The following is a 21842-nucleotide window of genomic DNA, read 5'->3' as shown; positions in this document are numbered from 1 at the left end:
CCCCTGGAGGAGGAAATGGCAACCCATTCCAGTATTCTTGCCTGGAAAACTTCATGGACAGAGAGCCTGGCGGGCTACAGTCCATGGGTTGTAAAGTCAGACACGACTGAGTGACTGCACACACACACACACACACACACATGGTTAGGACTCCATGTGCCTAGGGATCAGGTTCAATCCCTGGTCCGGGAACTAAGATCCTGTAACCTGGATGGCACAGCCGAAAAATGAAACAAAAAAATAAATAAAAATTTTCTTTGGACCTGGTTACTTGAAGAAGGATGAAATCTTGATTGGCACTATTTGGGAAAAAAATAACACTAAAGGTCAGAAAGATGTTTCTCAAGCTAGGAGATATTTTTAAAAATTATTCCTGCCCTTCCCATCCCCTGGCACTAAATTCAGTCCAAGAGTTATGCCTGAAAAGTCAAGTCTTTTTTCCCTTTCCTGTCCCTACTAATAGTTAGGGCCACCAGGGTCAGAAAGTCCCAGGGTGGAATGGGATATGGGACGGACACACACACACACACACACACACACACACACACACACACACATTGTAAAGAGAGAGGCATTTCTTGGGGACTTGAGAAACAAACTCCTTAGCTTAATGGTGTTCTATAAAAACTGATTACTGAAGAAAATAAATCATAATGAAAGCAACATGACAAAGGATGGCCATCTGTTGTGAACATCATAAAGGAGATTTCTGCTTGGGGAAGGAGGTCGAGCCTAATTATCTCTAAAGACTCTTCTGAAACTCAAATTCTCTGAAATAGTGAGCCCATAAAAAAAGGAAGTACAGAGGGGAAAGGAAGAAAAACACTCCACTCTGCTTTGACATATATTCTGTGACTTCTGACACCCCTGTCTCTCAGGTTGGTAAACTGGCCCCCCTTTTTTTTAAGTTCCAAAAAATATATGTGGTTATGTAGTCTGTTTCTCCTTGAAGAAAACCTGGCCATCACCCTGCTTCAGTCCCCTTCTCTCTCTCTCAGTCCCTTGGACGGTTCTGATGGCAAATTCCACGCCCCCCCCCTTCCCTCTGCCAGCCAACCCAGCCTGATTTGCTGGTTGTTGTTCAGTCACTAAGTCATGTCTGACTCTGTGACCCCATGAACTGCAGCACACCAGGCTTCCCTGTCCTTCACCATCCCCCAGAGTTTGCTCAAACTCATGTCCACTAAGTCGATGATGTCATCCAACCATCTCATCCTCCGTCTCCTCCTTCTCCTCTTGCCCTCAATCTTTCCCAGCATCAGGGTCTTTCCCAGTGAGCTGGCTCTTCACATCAGGTGGCCCAAACATCAGTCCTTCCATTCACCATGACCAAGTTGTGGTCCATGGAGGGGGTTTGTAGTATGGCGCTCCTATTAACCACCAGATGCCTAAAGGAGCACGTTCTCTGAGCCTTTGAAAAGGGCTCAGCTTCACTTCTTCTCACTCCTGGACCCTGGTCCCCTGGAAAGTGAAAGTAGTGAAAGTCGCTCACCCGTGTCTGACTCTGTGACCCCATGGTATACAGTCAATGGAATTCTCCAGGCCATAACACTGGAGTAGGTAGCCGTTCCCTTCTCCAGAGGATCTTTCCAACCCAGGGATCGAACCCAGGTCTCCCTCATTGCAGGCGGATTCTTTGCCAGCTGAACTACAAGGGAAGCCCAAACCAGTCAGGAGCTCTGGTCCCCCGGGGGAGGAGTCAAGTTTCACGGAGCAGCTAGGCGCAGTGCCCAACACAACAGGAAAGTCATAGAGCACAGCTCACGCTGGGGTGGTCGGGACTTCATGCAGTGTGCGCCACCTATATATTTTAAGCCAATATGTTTACGTACAGTGGCGTGGGTTTGAAGAGTTATTTATTAGATCTAAGTTATTTTTTTCTGGCTTGTTTGAGCGAAAGGATGGAGGAAGAGGGAGCTGGTACCGGCTGACAGTGAACAGGCATATTTGAGGTGCTTATCTTACCTCATCTCAGGCTGCTCAAGAGCTGTATTTCATAGAGTGGGGTCTGAGTATCTTAGCTGCTTGAATATCTTGCCCAGGGTTATGTAGCCTATAAGTGGCAAAGCCAGGGTGAGAACCAGAGTTGTCCATTCCTTGCGGTTTCTTTAAGCAACTGAAAAACTAAGATTTTGTTAACCGTTTCTCAGTGTCACATAATTTGGGAAAAAAACAGGAATGAGTGGAAGTGAAGGTCAGGCTTATGCCTCAACAATGTTTCAGTTTAAATTTCAAGTTACATGTAATTAAATTGTATAATTCAGAATATAATGATGCCACTGTATTAGCAAGATAGACACACTTAGTGATGCTTACTACTGAACACAAAAGAGCCATTTAATTTAAACAAGATAATTCAAACGTTTGCTTGCCTAAAGCTCATAAAATGCCATTTCATTAAATCATGTTTTCATTTATGTGACTGTTATATCAAAGCTATTTTATTGTTATAAAAGTTGGAATCGTATGGTGGGTTATTTTTAAATGATGAACATATAATGAAAAATACTTTTAAGAATAAAATACACTTGGCTATATTAATTTATTGATTGATTTAATAAATGATGATTGAGCACCTGCTATGTTCTAGGTATGTAGGATATAGTAGATTTCTTCCACTGAGCAAGTGGAGGGAAACAGAAATTGCAGGAGGTTGAATAATGGCCTCCCAAAGATATCAGTTCCTAATCCCTAGACCAAAATATATGGCAAAGCAGTGGAGTGTCTTTCCTCATTTCCCTCTCTGTATGTTCCTTTTTAAATGGGCTCATTCTTTCATAGAATTTTCCGAGGAATCCTTAGAGATAATTAGGCTCAACTTCCTTCCACATGCAGAATTCTCCATGTAAATGTCACCTAACGTGGAAAGAATATCTTTGTGGATGTGATTAAGTTAATGGTGTTGACATGGGGAGATTATGTTGGATTATTAGAGTGGATCCCAAGTGCATTCATATGTTTTCTTCTAAGACAGAAGGAGAGGGAGATTCTGACGCTGTCACACAAAAGAGGAAGTAATACGATGGCACAGAGAGACGCTGGCCTTGAAGACTGGAGTGATATGGCCACGAGCCAAGGAATGCCAGCGGCCATCAGGAAGTGCAAGAGGCAAGAAGAGAGTCTCCCAGAATGAAACACTGGCATTTGCAGCAACATGAGTGGATCTAGAGATTATCCTACCAAGTGAAGACGGACGGGTCACGGTGGAGAGTTCTGACAAAACGTGGTCCACTGGAGAAGGCAATGGCAAACCACTTCAGGATTCTTGCCTTGAGAACGCCACAAACAGTATGAAGTAAGTGGGAAAGAGAAAGACGAATACCATGTGATATCACTTATACATAGAATCTTATCAATGAAACAGAAACACATTCATAGACACAGAGAACAGACTTGTGGCTGTCAAGGGGAGAGGCGGGGTGGAGGAGGGATGGGCTAGAGTTTGGGATCAGCAGATGCAGGTATCAGCAGATAAACAACAGGGTCCTACTGTACAGCACAGGGAACTACATTCAATACCCTGTAATAAAGCTAGTGGAAAAGAAGATGGAAAAGAATCATATATAACTGAATCCCTTTGCTGAAAGCAGAAATTAACATGTAAATCAACTATACTTCCCTTGCCTTTGGGCTTCATTGGTGGCTCATCAAATATATTTAAAAAAATAAATTTTAAACAATAAGAAAAGAACATAAATGGAAAAGTGATAAATACCTGCTTTAAAAAATTTTTCCAGGGACTTTCCATTGGACTTCCCTCCAATGGCTGAGACTCTGCTCCCAGTGCAGGGGGCCTGGGTTCAATCCCTGGTCAGGGAACTAGATCCCACAGGCTGTGACTAAAGGAGCCGGCATGCTGCAACCAAGACCTGGGGCAGCAAAAAAAAAAAGAGTAGGGGGGCAGCAAAAAGAAAAAAAAGAGTGAGTGAGAAAGTTTTCCAAATAAACAAAAACAATGCATTTGTTAAAAAAAAAAAAAAAAGAACACGATTCTCCTATAGAACCTGCAGGGAATGTGGCCCTGCCGGCTGACACCTTGACTGTGGCCCCAGGACGCTTTTCTTGGCTCTCTGCTCTGCATAACCATAAGAGAACACATTTCTGTGTCACCAGGAGTGGTCACTTGTTTCCATAGCGTTGGGAAGCAATACATACACAGGCACGTGAACGTGATGACATTCGTGGCGATCGATGAGACTGAGAAATGTGATAAACGGAGGAATCCCTTCAGAGGACACAGCCCAGGCAGGCGGCTCCGCGGTGAGCACTGCAGCAGGGGCCTGCGAGCCTGGAGCAAGGCGGAGAGAGGCCGGCGGCCACGTGGAGGCTCACAGATGGGCGGGGCTCCGGCGGCGTAGGGGGCACGTGGCTGGTCATGGGGAGCACGTGCGGAGCCAGGGAGAGGGAAGCCAGGCGGCCAGGGCACAGGGCTGTGAGACGCTGTCCGAGAGACTGTGGCCACTTCATGTAGGGTCTGCTGGACAGGGTAAGGAACCTGGGGTTTAGACTGATGAGCTGTGAAGACTGGAAGATTTCAGAAGAGTGCTGCGATCTGCTTTCCATAGTGTAGACATCACCATGTAGAGTGGATGGTGAGAGCAAGCAGAAAGGAGAGACGGCAGTGGGGTGACTATTGCAGGATTTCCGGGGCTGGGGGCAGAAATGCTAGTGGTGACCTTGGTGCCCCATCTAGCTCTGGAAGCCAGCTCCACCCCTGGGTGCCCCTATCTCAGTGCCGTTAGCACCGCTTCCAGAGACCCAGCCTCCTGCTATCATTACCATCTGGTGGCCTCTGATTCTGTGACAGCCCAACCATCTCTGCCTTTCTGGCGACCCCACTTTTGCTCTGGCTCTCCTTGTGGTTTGTCTAAATGAATAGATGACAGCCCCTGGCTGTATCTAGGTCTCCCTTTTGTTGTTGTTGTTCCATATTTCTGTAATTTTGTAGTTTCATGAATCCATATTTTTAAAATTGCCTTTTATTGGAGTATAGTTGCCTTAAAATGCTGTGTTAGTTTCTGCTGTGCAGCAAAGTGACTCAGCTATGTATACACATATATCCCCTCTTTTGTGGATTTCCTCCCCATTTAGGTCATAGCAGAGCACTGAGTAGAGTTCCCTGTGCTGTACAGTCAGTCCTCATTAGCAGGTCTCTCCCTTATTAGCTGGGTGACCTGGTAAATTACCAAATTTATCTGTTCCTCACTTTCACTATCTGTAAAATAGAGAAAACAGTCATCTCTTTTCACAGGAGTGTTGAGGGGATTACAGAAGGTAATGGACACAAAGTGCTGAAAACCATGACTGTCTTCATAATTTTACTATTATGTCTTCTTCGTTACCACCATCAGCATCCTAATCTGCCCTCCAGGCCCACCTCCACACCGCTGCGGGATTAATCTCTAAAGGTCTGCTTGATCAGTGTGCTCTCTTCAGTAATCTTCCATCGCCGTGGGATGCCTTCCACATGAAGCTGGAGCTGCACAGCCTGCCTTTCAGCCCTGGTTCTCTGTCAGTCTTCCCACCTCCCCACTTACTCCCTACACCCAGCCAAACGGTAAACCTCACGTTCCCCCTCACTTTCATTTAACCACACAGGCTAGATTTGCTTTTTCACTTCCGAGCCTCTGCTCCTGGGGTTTCTTCCGTCCCTCCTTCCCTCCCCAGGGCGCGTCCTCTGGTGCCTGCCTACATTCCATCAAAACTCAGTAACTTCTGTGCGCTTCTCAACCTTCTCTCCCTGAGTAAGCTCACTGATTTACATCTCTGTTGTTGCTCAATCACGTCTGACTCTTTGGGACCCCACGGGCCGCAGCACGCCAGGCTTCCTTGTCTGTAGGTTGAGGGTGCACCTGGAGAGCCTCCTTCCGACGAGCTCTCATTAGGAGAAAACCTGGATCAGAACACTTTAACCTGAGGCAGTGCACCGGGCCCGCTGCCACATCTTACGCCACGACAGTGAGCATCTCCCCGTGGCCTCTTGAAGGTCTCAGGGTCTTGGAGGGACAGGACAGTGAGTGTCCACTCTTCCTAAGAGTCAAGACCCAAAGCCAGCGATGGCAAACACACCCCTCTCCCCATGCAGGGTTCTAGAATGAGGTCATGTGCTCTCTGCGGAAAATCCAGACTTGTCTCACCAAGCAAACTTCATGTATGGCCTGCTGAGGTAGTCAGCCCACCCGCAGCTCCCCTGGGGCCACAGGGTGGAGTCCGTGGCCCACCCCACGCAGCAGCTGTGATGAAGAAGAAGCAAACATCGCCGCACACCTAGGCTAAGATGTGCATTACCAGATTCTCAAAGTAACCCTCAGAAAGGCACAGTGCGGGCGTGGGGTCCCGGTGCTGAGACCTGGGAGGGTCACTGTAGGGACAGTTGGTGGGGGGGCAGGATTCAGGGCCAGAGCTAGGTGAGCGGGGGTGGGGAGGTGTGGCGGGACAATTCCCTCATGCAGGTCTGAAAGCTGTAGGAGAAAGAAATGTCTACCTGGAGTTTCAGCTCTAATCTTCTTTCTGTTGTTTTTCGGTCACTAAGTCATGTCTGACTCTTTGCAACCCCATGGACTGCAGCACACCAGGCTTCTCTGGCCTTCACTATCTCCCGGAGTTTGCTCAGACTCACGTCCATTGAGTCGGTGATGCCATCCAATTCAGAATATTCTGGAGGGTCTGTCTGGTCGTTGTTTGTCCTGCCTCTCTTCCAGGGCATTCTTAGCTGCACTGTCTATGGGGCTGCACAGAGTTGGACACGACTGAAGCGACTTCACAGCAGCAGCAGCACCCAAAGCTCATTTTCATGGAGGGAAGGAAATTTCCACCCCAAGATCAGAAGGAAGGATTGGAATGCAGAGTTTAGTTCCCTTTCTCATCATCTGGGCCCTTTGACCAAAGGAGGGGGCACTGACCTGATGGATGAGCAGAGAGAGAAATTCCTGGGCACACATCCCACATGCCCATGGGTGGGGGTGCTTCCCTTAAAAGTAGGGGACAGGTTCAGTCCCCCTCCTTCTCTCAGGCCAATGGTCCATCGTGTTCCCAGGGGGTGCAGATGGGGGTCATAGACAAGCTTGCCTTTGGGGAGGGCCAGCCAGATATCTGCCCTCTGAGTCCGTTCTCCTCCTCCTGTGAGTCACTAGGGAGGCTGGGCTGGCCCTAGTTCCAGGGGAGGGCGCAAAAGGGCACATGTTGGTCCTGGACACTCACACTGCTGCTGTCCAGAGTGACCCAGGAGCCCTGGATTTGTCACTGAGCCCTTGCTGGGCCCACAGTCAAGTAGATCTCACCTTCTGTATCCCTGGGTAGCAACCTATACCATCTCTGGAAAGGTTAGAACCCAAACGAGACCTCCACACTGTTAACCATTCAGGACAGAACTCCACATATCTACATTGTCACCTGAGTTACTGGACTTCATGGGGGCTGAAGCATCGAGGGGTCCAGGGAGAGGTGGATCTCGTCCAGCCCTTTGAGTAGGTGACTTCTGAGATTACCTGTTGACACAGATGCAGAGAAGAGACTCACGAATAGGAGATGGCAGGGAAAACTCCAGATCTGGGTGACAATGTGACTCAACTTCCTGATTGTCCTCCAAGGGTTGGCCAAGATGACCCTTAAGAACAAAAAACAAAGGGACGCTTTCATACCTACACAATGCATCTAATCCCTTCTCTAGATCATAAACTCTTCATAATCTGGAGCTCTGTTTGACTTATCTTTGCATTCAACTGTGAAGCATTGAACCTGGCATAAGGTAAAAGTTAATACCTGGATTGAGTAAGATGTGTCTGTGGATGATAAACTTAAGGATGAGGCTGATGGTGTGCGCTCTCTCAGGGTCTAAAAAAAAGGAAACCTCCCAAAATGTCACTGCTGATCTCCTTTGAGTAAGAAGTAAATGACAGCACCCAATGGAACCAGAATCTTTAAGTACAAATAAGAGGTAAACTGTGAAAAGAAGGACAAAGTCATTAAAGGACTCGGGACCCTTTCTAACTCATTTGTTTTTCTTTCTCTTATCTCCCATATATTTTCTTATACATCTTCAATAAGTGTTTGCAATATGGATCCTTATTAACCCTTTACTCTGCTGGTTTTGGTTCATTTAGGGACACACATGCAAACATATATATGCGATGGTCCCTCTCAACCGAGTATTGGAGAAGGCAATGGCAGCCCACTCCAGTACTCTTGCCTGGAAAATCCCATGGACGGAAGAGCCTGGTAGCTGCAGTCCATGGGGTCGCGAAGAGTCGGACATGACTGAAGCGACTTAGCGGCGGCAGTAGCAGCAACCGAGTATCTGCTAAATTGCTACTCAGAAACAAAGATCCAATGAGATTAATATCATACATCTCTTCCAAGGCACGGGGTCCCTCCTGTTGTGGCCTCCTAGGTACCCAGGGGTTACCCAGATGCCAGCTGTTTCCCAGCCATTAAGAACCAGGTAAGTTAAATTGATGATCTGAGGTTCTGCCTCGGGGCATTAACCTCAGTCAATTATTGAAGTTACTGCTAGTTTTGAAGTAGTGTTTGCTTTAAATCTCCACTAATGTAAATCTCACAGGCAGGGAGGGTCCCTCAGCAGCCATTCTAGCTCCAGTGAGAAACCAGAAAAGATGCTAAGAAGTTAAAGAGGTGGTAAAGACCAAGGTCTCTTGTTTGACCAACACAGCAGTCATCTTCAACCTCAGGGACAAGACACAGACTTCTGTTTCACTCGTTTCGTGGAGGAGCCACTACTTAGGGTTTCAAAGTATGGCATAATATTCATTTCTGCAAATTGTAAATGAGATTATATAGTGTTATAAATAAAATACATACATCAATCTAGGCAGTCATTTCTCCCTTGTTAATTCTAACATTTTATTTGTATTTAATATACCACTGAGATCTAAACTCCTAAAATGTATTCATTCAACCCATATTTACTAGCGTGCTCTGTGATCTGTGTTAGGCAGTGGGCTCTAGGGATGCTTATGAGCTCCTAGACTCTTGAATGAGATCAACTTTGCTCACAAGTAAATGCAGTTGTGATTCTGCTGTACGGGCCATAAGGTCAAACCATTAGTTTGCCAGGGCTGCTGTAACAAGTACCACAAACTGGGAGGCTTAAAACAACAGAGGTTTGTTCTCTTAGAATTCTGCAGGCAGGAAGTCTAAACCCGAGGTTCCAGCAGGGCCGTGCTCTCTCTGAAGCCCCTTGGGGAGGGTCCATTTCTTTTTCTCCCTAATTTCTGTTTGCTGTCAGCCGTCCTCAGCACTCCTTAGCGTGGAGGTGTGTCGCTCCAGGCTCTGCCTTTATCATTGCGTGGGGTTCTTCCTGCGTGTTTCTCTCCATACTTGGCTTTTTTGGAAGAACACCAGTCACAATAGGTTAGGGGCCCACCCTACTCCAGTATGACTCCATCTTAACTGATTTCATCTGCAATGACTCTTGTTTCCAAACAAGGTCACATCTGCGCCGGGGGGGTGGGACTTCAACACCCCTTTAGTGGGGGACACAGTTCAACCTGTAGCACAGGGATCTTTAAAGCTTGATGCACTCTTGTGAATGAGGGAAAAGCATTAAAACCTTCTGTGTGTGTGTGAATCAGGGCATGAAGGCAATCTGGCCCGTCTTGCCAACAGGTCGGGATTACCCACTGATTCTGGTGAGACCTCTGTCCTCTGAGCAGCAGGGAAGCCCTTCCAGAAAGCACTGGGGTCCACCCACTGGGACCATGGGCCCCTCTCCTCTCTCTCTCCTTTCTTTCTACATCTTATTTCAAACCCTCGAATGTACTCTTTCAACACTAACCCATTCTTTCCCAGGGGCCTTGAAACGTTCCAATTCCAGTAACTACTAATTTGAACAAAACTGTGTGAGGAAGCCTGTCGTGGGCAGGCTCCTCGGACAGGTGACTGCAGACAAGGAGGTTTCCTGTATGAACTAAAAGCTCACCCCCGCTCATGAGCACACCAAATCACAAATACCCGCCAAACAACCACTGGCACAAAAGATCAGAAGCCGCCCCCCAGAAGATATTCTATACCCAAAGACAACGCAGACATCCAACAAGCTGGTGGGAGAGGCGCATGTGCCACCTCATCAGATTCTATGCCCCCCGGGTGGGTGGCCCACAGACTAGAAAACAATAATATCACAGAAGTTCTTCCACACAAGTGGGAACGCCGAGCCCCTCAAAAGGCTCCCCAGCTGAGGGCTCTGGCGTTGGGAGGACCTTCTAGGGGAGGGCCACCTTCAGGCTCAGAACTAGAGTTCTCCTTGAGGGAGAAGAGTTCATGAGATGAGAATGAGAGAAGCCCTTTGTAAACTCTGATAACTAACAATGGGTTATTCTGATGATCTTCATGTCCTGTAGCACCTAGAACAGTGTGGTCATTACCAGCTAAAAGCTCCTGTTGAAATTCCCCACGAGGAACCAGTGGACAGTGAAGTTAGGACTCTGGCCACAGAGAGGGCCCTAACAGCAGAGACCAAGAGCTCTGGTGGAAAAGCTCTCTAGCCTGCTCTCTGCTCCTGTCCCCACTCTCAGTTCAGCCTAATTCATCACGTGTTTATGAATCTAACACATTAGTGTTTGAGAAGCAAAAACCAGAAAAGTGTTGACATCAGGATGATGATGTCCACGACTCCAAAGAGGAACATCAGGGCAGACACCACTTCCTACAGCCCTTATGCTGAGTGTGAGACCGCATCTTCAAGATAACCTCATAGTCACTCTCCGAATAGCACCTTCTCAAAATCTATGTGATAAGATACATGTATAAATACACACAGATAATATATAGATATAAATATAATGTATTTATAATATATATAGATAATATATAGCTATAGATAGAATTATAGAATATAGTTATATATTCAGTAACAATTATATGCAATTGTTATAATATGTATTATAAATATATTTAATATAATTTAATCTAATTTTATTATGCTATAATACACAATTTAATAGAAATGTTAGTATGATATGATATATATAAGTAACATATATTTATAAATTTATTATATATTATACTTTAAGTTCAGTTCAGTCACTCAGTCATGTCTGACTCTTTGCGACCCCATGAATCACAGCACGCCAGGCCTCCCTGTCCATTACCAACTCCCAGAGTTCACTCAAACTCATGTCCATCAAGTCAGTGATGCCATCCAGCCATCTCATCCTCTGTTGTCCCCTTCTCCTCCTGCTCCCAATCCCTCCCAGCATCAGGGTCTTTTCCAATGAGTCAGCTCTTCGCATCAGGTAGCCAAAATATTGGAGTTTCAGCTTCAGCATCAGTCCCTTCAATGAACACCCAGGACTGATCTCTTTTAGGATGGACTGGTTGGATCTCCTTGCAGTCCAAGGGACTCTCAAGAGTCTTCTCCAGCACCACAGTTCAAAAGCATCAATTCTTCAGTGCTCAGCTTTCTTCACAGTCCAACTCTCACATCCATACATGACCACTGGAAAAACCATAGCCTTGACTAGACGGACCTTTGTTGGCAAAGTAATATCTCTGCTTTTGAATATGCTATCTAGGTTGGTCATAACTTTCCTTCCAAGGAGTAAGCGTCTTTTAATTTCATGGCTGCAATCACCATCTGCAGTGATTTTGGAGCTCAAAAAAATAAAGTCTGACACTTCTGCCATGAAGCGATGGGACCAGATGCCATGATCTTCATTTTCTGAATATTGAGCTTTAAGCCAACTTTTTCACTCTCCATTTTCACTTTCATCAAGAGGCTTTCATCAAGAGGCTTTTGAGTTCCTCTTCACTTTCTGCCATAAGGGTGGTGTCATCTGCATATCTGAGGTTATTGATATTTTTCCCGGCAATCTTGATTCCAGCTTGTGCTTCTTCCAGCCCAGCGTTTCTCATGATGTACTCTGCATAGAAGTTAAATAAGCAGGATGACAATATACAGCCTTGACGTACTCCTTTTCCTATTTGGAACCAGTCTGTTGTTCCATGTCCAGTTCTAACTGTTGCTTCCTGACCTGCATATAGGTTTCTCAAGAGGCAGGTCAGACTATAATATAAAAGTTAATACAATTTTATGATATGAACTTTTAATTTAATACTACTATTTTCTGGAGAATGGGTACACACTCCAGTGTTCTGGCCTGGAGAATTCCATGGACTGTATAGTCCATGGGGTCACAAACAGTCGGACATGACCGAGCAATTTTCACTCACTATAATTATATATATATATATATATATATATATATATATATATTTCCAATTACTTTTTTTTCCTTTGGCCATGTTGAGTGGCTTGCAGGATCCTAGTTTCCTGACCGGGGATCAAACCTGGGCCCCAGTACTGGAAGTATGGAGTCCTAACCACTGGACCACCAGAGAATTCCCTCTTTTTCAATTTATAAAGTTTTGCAGTGTGCATGGCCAAGCACATGGCAGTAACAGACTCATAACCAAGTTCTGCCCAGGGCCTGAAGCCCCCACGACCTCACAGCAAGGCTGTCCCAAAGCTTTCTCTAGTAAGGTGCTCAAACCACACTCAGCTGCCTGCCAAGCTCAGGCTTTCAGAAATGGCAAGTTGTGAAAAAGAAAGTCTGGGGCAGGATTAGTGTCCCTGGTCTTGACTGGAAGTTTCTTCAACATTACTTAGAAACTTCTTGAAGTTTCTCCAATATTCCTTAGCCATATTTCACAGGCTAGCTTAAAAAATAAAGTCAAACCTCTCAAGGAAAACATAACATTCTCCCAAATACAAAACGTGTACAAAATATTAATCTCTGACTTTAATTGTTGGAAGTTCTTTCCCCCCCAGTAACTATCCATAAAGCCCTCAAGATGGGAATTAATAACCAATATCCATTTCTTCCCAGCAGATTCCAGCACTTTATTTTAAAATTCTGAACCTTGCAGGGCCTCCACCCTAGCAACATACAGCATTAAACCAGCAGCAGCAGCGGTTCAAGCTTCAAACCCCTCACGCAGGATGTGGAGACAAATACATCTAAAACCTGCTCCGTGACGGATCCTACACAAGACCCCCGGAATAATCCATGCTGTCATTCTCAAGGTGGCCTCTAACAAAATTTATGTCCAGGCATAACAAGCTCATATTTTCTAATCCAAATTGCAGTGCAAGTCCAAAGAATGTATTCATTTGCATGAAATATTCTTTCCAAGAAGTTCCTCCCAGGTGTGGAATTTTAAATGTGCTTCTCTCAACAGGCAAGGCAGACAAATGGCTTTGGCTGGTCAAGGGTTGTATTTCACACAACCAGGATATTTCAACGGTTTCTTATTTCATGGGATCAATAAACAGCCCGGCTCATATGCATAAACCTGTCTGAGCCTCACCAATGCTAACACAGGCCATTTCTTGAGCTTCTCCCAAGGTGGAGCCTTAAAAAATCCTGACACCACTGAAATATATACTGTAACGAAAACAATAAAAGGATGAAGATGAGAGAGACAAACTCAGCACTGGACGTGCCCTCAAGACAGTTGTTCAGTGCAGTTCAGGCTCCGCTTCTTGTGCAGAAGAAACACAGACCAAATTTAACTCTGTCAGCAAGAACAAGCCCCAACTTTTAACACAGTCATCTTTGCCCCAGATAGGACCTGAAAGAAAAACAGCCTGTGGGAGATGAATTAATGTGACAGGGCAATCACTGTTAGTCATAAAACCCCTTGAAGGACCTTGGATCTGCAGAAGAACACAAACGCCAGGAGCGTTTAAAGGCTGGATCTCCATATACACACTTCCTTCGTGTTTGAGCTCCCGGTGGCTAGGCTGGGAACGCATTCAACCTCTTAGCCAATACCTGTCCATGAACACCAGTTACCGGCTTCGTGGCCTGTTCATCCCCGAAGGGCCAGAGAACACGGGCACTCCCACATTTCCCTTGATAACCACATTTCCTTCTGGAAGCAGAATCAAGGGACGATGTACCGTCTACTTCCTGAAAGAGGTTTTCTGGGAACATGTACTCTTTTCAAAAACAGGGTGACTTTCTAAGAAGTTCTTGTGAGAAGACAGGATCAGAGCCAATCTGCCATCCTCTTTCACTGGCATATTTTTCATTCTTCTCTGGACACTCCATCCCTGTATTGCTGTGACTGAAAACATTGGGTTGGCCAATAAGATGTTGTGGAAAAACCCCAACTTTTGGCCAACCCAATACATCAGCCTTAAGACCCTAAATCTGGGACGTGAGGCCTTCCATTGGGCTCACTCTGCCACTACCTTTCCATCAGATCACAAGGAAGGGCAGTTGAGAAGACCATCTTGGACTTCTGCAAATATATGCATCCTGGCATCCCTGTTGCTCCAACCTTTTGACCCCAGAAGATTCCTTTATCAGTACTGTGCTGTGCTTAGTTACTCAGTCGTGTCCGAGTCTTTGCGACCCCATGGACTGTAGCCCGCCAGGCTCCTCTGTCCATGGAATTCTCCAGGCAAAAACACTGGAGTGGGTTGCCATGCCCTCTTCCAAATCTTCCCAACCCAGGGATTGAACCCAGGTCTCCTGCATTACAGGCAGATTCTTTACCGTTTGAGCCACCAGGGAAGCCCTTATCAGTGCTGGTGTTGGCCAGTTAGCTGAGTGACCATCGAAGACAGGAAAATAGAAAACTCAGGGTAAGAAAATAGATAGAGGAGTGCATAAGGCCAGCAGTGACAAATGCCACACACCAACACAACAGCATTCTTGGACTCCCTAAACAAATGGGAAAAGGGAATTGGAAATAATAGTATCCAGCAGCAGATATTTACTGAGAGTCTACTGTGTGCCAAACAGTACTCTGGTCCCTCAATGTAGAGAGACACACACTTGATAGAAAGAAGGCTTTGACCTTGAGGACTTTGAGAATAAGTAGAAAGGTGGGTATTTTTACAGCACAATGGCAGAGGCTCTGCAACACAGGCGGAACGGAAATCCTGTGAGAGCAGAGAGAAGTAGCTGAGGTTTTCCAAGCAACCAGAGACAGGTTCTCCGAGGATGTTGATCAGTTACAATTTTTCTTTTTGGCCACACCCAGCAGCTTGCAGGATCCTTATTCCCTGACCAGGGATTAAACCCAGGCCCACCACAGGGAGAGCACCAAGTCCTAACCACTGGACCACCAGGTAATTCAGAATTTTCAAGGACAAGCTGGCCTGACAAACCAGCTGTGTGTGTATGCAGCTTAACCAGGTCCTTAAGCCAGCAGGAGTGTTACAAGTCAAACTGATCCGGGTTTAAACCAAGACTCTGACCCACTGGCAGGCTTCCCTGGTGGCTCAGATGGTAAAATATCTGCCTGCAATGCAGGAGACATGGGTTCGATCCCTTGGTTGGGAAGATTCCTCTAGAGAAAGGAATGACTCCCCACTCCAGTATTCTTATCTGGAGAATTCTATGGACAGAGGAGCCTGGTGGGCCACAGTCCATCAGGTCACAGAGAGTCAGGACACGACTGAGTAACACTGACACACTGGCAGGCTGTGTGGTCCTGAGCAAATCACTGAGCCTCAGTGAGTCCCTAGTTCTAAATCTGCACAATGAGGAGAATACTACCTCTCTCATAGAATTCTTCTAAGGATATGACCTCACAAAACGTACAAAATGCTCACTACAGAGTCCAACACATCTGAGCCTTTCAATGCAAATTCTATTGTTTTTTACTGTCTTTGTGTTTTGGTTCTTGAACTGAACGGATCACATTTAAAAGAGAGAGTCCCAAAGGAGAGAAGACCGCTAGAGATTTTTTTCCCCTCTCATTTTTGCATTAAAAAAAAAGAAAAGAAAACAAAAACAAAGAACATGATGCAGCTCCCCAAGGCACTGCATTAGTAAAAGCAAAGAACTCGAACTCACTGCTCTTTCCTCTGAGCCTGTTAAGAGTCTAAGGGGTGTTTGAAGAGTTCTCCATGAAGAGGCAGCCTGCCACCAACATCTCATTTCACTATGCCTGATTGGGTGATGACAGCCCGCTTGTACAATCAATACTGATTTAGGATAGTAGACTGTGTATTCCCCACTCTGCACATCAGGACCCATATTGATCCTCAGGGCTGCCACTGTTTTGCTGGCAAAATCACGATTCCTATTCTATGCCTAGTGAGGCAGGTTTGGGGAGGCAGACGGGGGCCTGCTGGTAGTTCTCTGGGGCAACTCAGAGGCTGGAGCTATTAGTTGAGCCGGCACCGGGGGAGGCCAAGGAATCAGCTCCCCAGGGGCAGAGCTGCCCAGGCCAATTAGTGTAACAGGAGGGCACTCTGGCCTGGTGTCCATAGCATCGCAGAGCAGCATTGATTCAGCTTCACATCCTAGGCTTGACAGACTTAAATAAAAAGATACCGGATGTCAAGTTAAAATTTAATTTCATATAAAAAATGAATTTTCTAAAGTGTAAGTATATCCCCAATATTGCATGAGACATAACACTGCACTATCCTAAAAACTGTCCATCGTCTATCTGAAATTTAAATGCACCTGTATTTAAGCCTCAAATATTTCGTGGGGCATATTTGTATTGAAAATTATTCACTGTTTATCTGAAATCCAAATTTAAGTGGGTCTCCTGTTATGTTACATCTGGCAGGGCTACCGCCTGCACATACTCAGGCATGAAGGAAACTGACAGGGCTCTGTCTGAAGCACCCTGCCATCTAAAGCAGTGAAGCACCCTCAGGAAAAAGTCCACACTTCTCCAGCTGGCACGCCAGGGGTTCCACGGTCTGGCTCACTCTTTGCCACCCTTTCCTCACTCTTTCCCAACAAGGCCCCTCCATTCCAGCTGAGATCGTCCTATTTCTGACCTCCGAAAGGGTCCAAAATGTCTTACCATCCCTCACTCAGGGACGAAGATTTGCAACGCCCTCCCAGCTCCTGTTCACAAACCCACATGGCCCCCCACGTCTCAGGACCCGCTCCGATTTCCCTTCTCTAAGGATTCTAACCACACACATCCCGCCCCCCATAACCCCAAGGCAACGACTTCCTTCTTGACACTTGGTGCTTTCTCCTTCACTCATGTGGCCTTGGGTCACGTGGTGAGTAAGTTTCCCGTTTCCTGGCAAATGTGAAAGGATGGCTGTAATCTACAAGGTAAGACATTACTCAAGCCTTTCTTCTTCCGCGTCTGTTCTGCGCTCCCACGCGCCTGGCTGGTGGATCAAGTAATCCCAGGTTCCGTGGGGGCTCCCAAGATGCCACCACACGTGACTCCCAGGGTTGCAGCACGTGGGGGTCAGGGTGGGGCAGGGAGCCACGCTCAGCCCTCAAGTCTGAAAACGCCCGCCATCACCTAGTCCCGCCGTAGGAATGCGGATGAACACATTCATGTCGAGCTTTTACCGCCCTGCTCCAAAGGACCACCTTGGAGGAGCCTCCATCTTCAGAAGGAAACAAGAGCCCTTCCCAGTGCCCGTGGACCCTCCCTGGTCCCCCTCCTTCCCCTCTTTCTTGGGGCGTCTCCATTGCCAACCTTCACTCACGGCGGTGCCCCAGTGCATGCTTCCAACAACACAGCATGCACGCGCCCTCGCCATGGTCTCCACCTTCGCTCTCCTTCTGCCTGAGCCATTCTCCGGTCTGGTACCCACACAGCTCAGTCTCCCCACTTTCAGGTCCTCACATAGTGTCACTTCAGCGAGGTGTGCGCTGACCGCCTTGTTTATAACCGCAGGATACTCCCCAGAAACCTCCATCTCGGCTTTTTTCTCCTTGGCACTTATCAGGGAAAGTAAAGTCGCTTGGTCGTGTCCGACTCTGCGATCCCATGGACTGTAGTCTACCAGGCTTCTCTGTCCATGGGATTTTCCAGGCAAGAGTACTGGAGTGGGTTGCCATTTCCTTCTCCAGGGGATCTTCCTGACCCAGGGATCGAACCCAGGTCTCCTGCATTGCAGGCAGACGCTTTACCCTCTGAGCCACCAGGGAAGCCCTATCATCAGGGAACATACATACATATATATATATATATATATATATTTTTTTTTTTTTTTTTTTACCAGCTTTTCTTTACTATCACTCTCCACACTGGAACATAAACTCCATGAGAACAGAGATGTTGTAATTTGTTTGTTTCACTGTTGTATTCCTAGTGTCCAAGAGATAATAGTCAATAAATATTTGAGTAAGTCTATTCCTGTGTATTATATTATACAAAAACTTATAAAAAAAACCTATAACCCCACCTAGTTTATTTCGTGACATCCACAGAATGCCCCTCCCTCTAGGGGACTGTATTCTAGTGAATGAAGAATGGATGATCAAACAGACAAAGGGAGTGCCTCACTGTCCTAAATACATAACAGGTGCTTGGTGAGTACTTGCTGATGGCATGAAAAAGGCAAATTCTAAAAACACATACCTCCTTAGAGAGAAGAGAATCCTGGAGAAAACCGTGCTGACCTCTGCAGCGGAGAAGACACCATGAGGAGTAACTTCCTCCCGGAGAGGTCGCCCGCCCCCTTTGCCACGTGCCCTTGACCAGAAGTGAACACAGAGCTTCAGCCTCTGGCCGCGGAGCAGAGTGAACAGGCCCCTATGGGGCCTGAACCCAGACGGTGGCCTTATTAGCACCAGCTGCAAGCAACCAGCCCCACAGCGACTCTGCAACACAGGAAATCCTAGGATGCAGGGCCAGGAGCGTGAAGCAACCAGCACACCTGTAAACACTGAAATATTCACAGGAGACGAAGGTTGTAGCGAGACTGCAAGAGGAGGGCGCGGAGTGCGGGCGGGGCTCCGGCCTGCCTTCCTTGGCGCCTGGGGGGCCCCGCCTCTGCGCGTGTTCAAGGCGGGCCTGAGGGCTCCCCGGTTGAGGACCAAGCAATCTGTGCAGTTTCGCTGCAGTTGCTGTTGTTCTGTTGACTATTAAAAGAAAGTTCTGTTTTAGGAGAAACACCCTGCAAACACCTTGGACGCTAGGAGACTTAATTTTCTCCCTGTTTGACCCTTAGCAGATGTATCAAAGGCTCTTTATTTCTTTTTGGTCTTTTCGGCCAAGCCTCACAGCATTTATGATTATAAGTGAGAAATATATTTAAGGGCCTAGATCTGATAGATAGAGTGCTGATGAACTATGGAATGAGGTTCGTGACATTGTACAGGAGACAGGGATCAAGACCATCCCCATGGAAAAGAAATGCAAAAAGGCAAAATGGTTGTCTGAGGATGCCTTACAAATAGCTGTGAAAAGAAGAGAAGTGAAAAGCAAAGGAGAAAAGGAAAGATATAAACATCTGAATGCAAAGTTCCAAAGAATAGCAAGAGATAAGAAAGCCTTCTTCAGTGATCAATGCAAAGAAATAGAGGAAAACAACAGAATGGGAAAGACTAGAGATCTCTTCAAGAAAATCAGAGATACCAAGGGAACATTTCATGCAAAGATGGGCTCAATAAAGGACAGAAATGGTATGGACCTAACAGAAGCAGAAGATATTAAGAAGAGATGGCAAAAATACACAGAAGAACTGTACAAAAAAGATCTTCACAACCCAGATCATCACGATGGTGTGATCACTCACCTAGAGCCAGACATCCTGGAATGTTAAGTCAAGTGGGCCTTAGAAAGCATCACTACGAACAAAGCTAGTGGAGGTGATAGAATTCCAGTTGAGCTATTCCAAATCCTGAAAGATGATGCTGTGAAAGTGCTGCACTCAATATGCCAGCAAATTTGGAAAGCTCAGCAGTGGCCACAGGACTGGAAAAGGTCAGTTTTCATTCCAATCCCAAAGAAAGGCAATGCCAAAGAATGCTCAAACTACTGCACAATTGCACTCATCTCCCACGCTAGCAGTGTAATGCTCAAAATTCTCCAAGCCAGGCTTCAGCAATATGTGAACCGTGAACTTCCTGATGTTCAAGCTGGTTTTAGAAAAGGCAGAGGAACCAGAGATCAAATTGCCAACATCCGCTGGATCATGGAGAAAGCAAGAGAGTTCCAGAAAAACATCTATTTCTGCTTTATTGACTATGCCAAAGCCTTTGACTGTGTGGATCACAAGAAACTGTGGAAAATTCTGAAAGAGATGGGAATACCGGACCACCTGATCTGCCTCTTGAGAAATTTGTATGTGGGTCAGGTCAGGAAGCAGCAGTTAGAACTGGACATGGGACAACAGACTGGTTCCAAATAGGAAAAGCAGTACGTCAAGGCTGTATATAGATAGTCACCCTGTTTATTTAACTTCTATGCAGAGTACATCATGAGAAACGCTGGACTGGAAGAAACACAAACTGGAATCAAGATTGCCGGGAGAAATATCAATAACTTCAGATATGCAGATGACACCACCCTTATGGCAGAAAGTGAAGAGGAACTAAAAAGCCTCTTGATGAAAGTGAAAATGGAGAGTGAAAAAGTTGGCTTAAAGCTCAACATTCAGAAAATGAAGATCATGGCATCCGGTCCCACCACTTCATGGGAAATAGATGGGGAAACAGTGGAAACAGTGTCAGACTTTATTTTTCTGGGCTCCAAAATCACTGCAGATGGTGACTGCAGCCATGAAAGTAAAAGATGCTTACTCCTTGGAAGGAAAGTTATGACCAACCTAGATAGCATATTCAAAAGCAGAGATATTACTTTGCCAACAAAGGTCCGTCTAGTCAAGGCTATGGTTTTTCCAGTGGTCATGTATGGATGTGAGAGTTGGACTATGAAGAAGGCTGAGTGCCAAAGAATTGATGCTTTTGAACTGTGGTGTTGGAGAAGACTCTTGAGAGTCCCTTGGACTGCTAGGAGATCCAACCAGTCCATTCTGAAGGAGATCAGCCCTGGGATTTCTTTGGAAGGAATGATGCTAAAGCTGAAAGTCCAGTACTTTGGCCACCTCATGCGAAGAGTTGACTCATTGGAAAAGACTCTGATGCTGGGAGGAATTGGGGGCAGGAGGAGAAGGGGACGACAGAGGATGAGATGGCTGGATGGCATCACTGACTTGATGGACGTGAGTCTGAGTGAACTCCAGGAGTTGGTGATGGACAGGGAGGCCTGGCGTGCTGCAATTCATGGGGTCACAAAGAGTCGGACACGACTGAGCGACTGATCTGGTCTGATCTGATCACAGCATTTAGGATCTTTGTTCCCAGACCAGGGATGGAAGCTGTGCCCTCTGCAGTGGAAGTGGGCATCTTAACCACTGGACCACCAGGGAAGCCTCCCCATTACCCTATTTCTAAAAAGTGGTTAAGGCAACCTTCTTCAAACCTCAGCCTTGGCAGCCTCCCCAGGTGGCTCTGTAAAGTCAGGGATCATTTAGCAAGTGAAGGGGAGTCTTCAGATTTCCTCAGAGAGAAGGGCCATGCCCTTCACCACCCACTCCTTTGCCTATAAAGTGTTCAGAGAACCTTGTCCGACCCTGAATCTGATTCATCCAGGTAGTTTTCTTGGTACCCCCCCCATACATATCCAGAGGCAAGGATGACATTGCAGCTACTTTGTTTGGAAAGTGAAATCCTGGGGAGGTGGGAGTGAGAGGGCTAAAGGAGGACCAGGCAGGGAGGACAAGAAGCAGCGTGACACCAGGGTGCTGCCCTGCACGCCGTTTCTCAGTGAGGGGCCGACTCTGGCTGCATCTTTGGAAACAAGGTGGTCACCAAGAGGGTCTTAGGAGGCCTGCAGGGTTTGTGTCCAGTACAGTGGGGATCTCAGAGTTCTTCCTACTTCCAAACTTAGGATAAAACTGCTATACAGAATACTTGTTGGGATCCGTTTGTCATGCCTTCTGGCTATGAGTTTCTTCATTTAACTGCAAATCAGGTCTGAGGTTCACCTGGAGTGATTCTGCCAGATGGCCACCCTTGCCCCCTTATGCCGCACATGATTTAGCTCTTTTAAGAAACCATTTTCCAGATCCCTCTTCCTTTGATCCA

General features: G+C 46.5%; 1 long non-coding RNA gene across 1 annotated transcript; it reads right to left on the bottom strand.

Moving 5' to 3' along the window:
* Positions 1–586: 586 nt before the first annotated feature.
* On the bottom strand, positions 587–4298 carry LOC147361386 (uncharacterized). Its single transcript, XR_015137821.1, has 3 exons — positions 3716–4298; positions 1966–2124; positions 587–1461 (listed from the first exon to the last, which is right to left on the bottom strand). It is a non-coding gene; the product is annotated as an uncharacterized LOC147361386 (long non-coding RNA).
* Between the last annotated feature and the right edge of the window lie 17544 nt (positions 4299–21842).

Source organism: Bos grunniens, chromosome 12, assembly GCF_055505025.1.
Source record: "Bos grunniens cultivar Pamir isolate PY7600 chromosome 12, Bosgru_T2T1.0, whole genome shotgun sequence".
NCBI lineage: Eukaryota > Metazoa > Chordata > Mammalia > Artiodactyla > Bovidae > Bos > Bos grunniens.
Note: the sequence above shows the minus strand (reverse complement) of the source record. Positions and strands in the feature narration are given on the sequence as shown.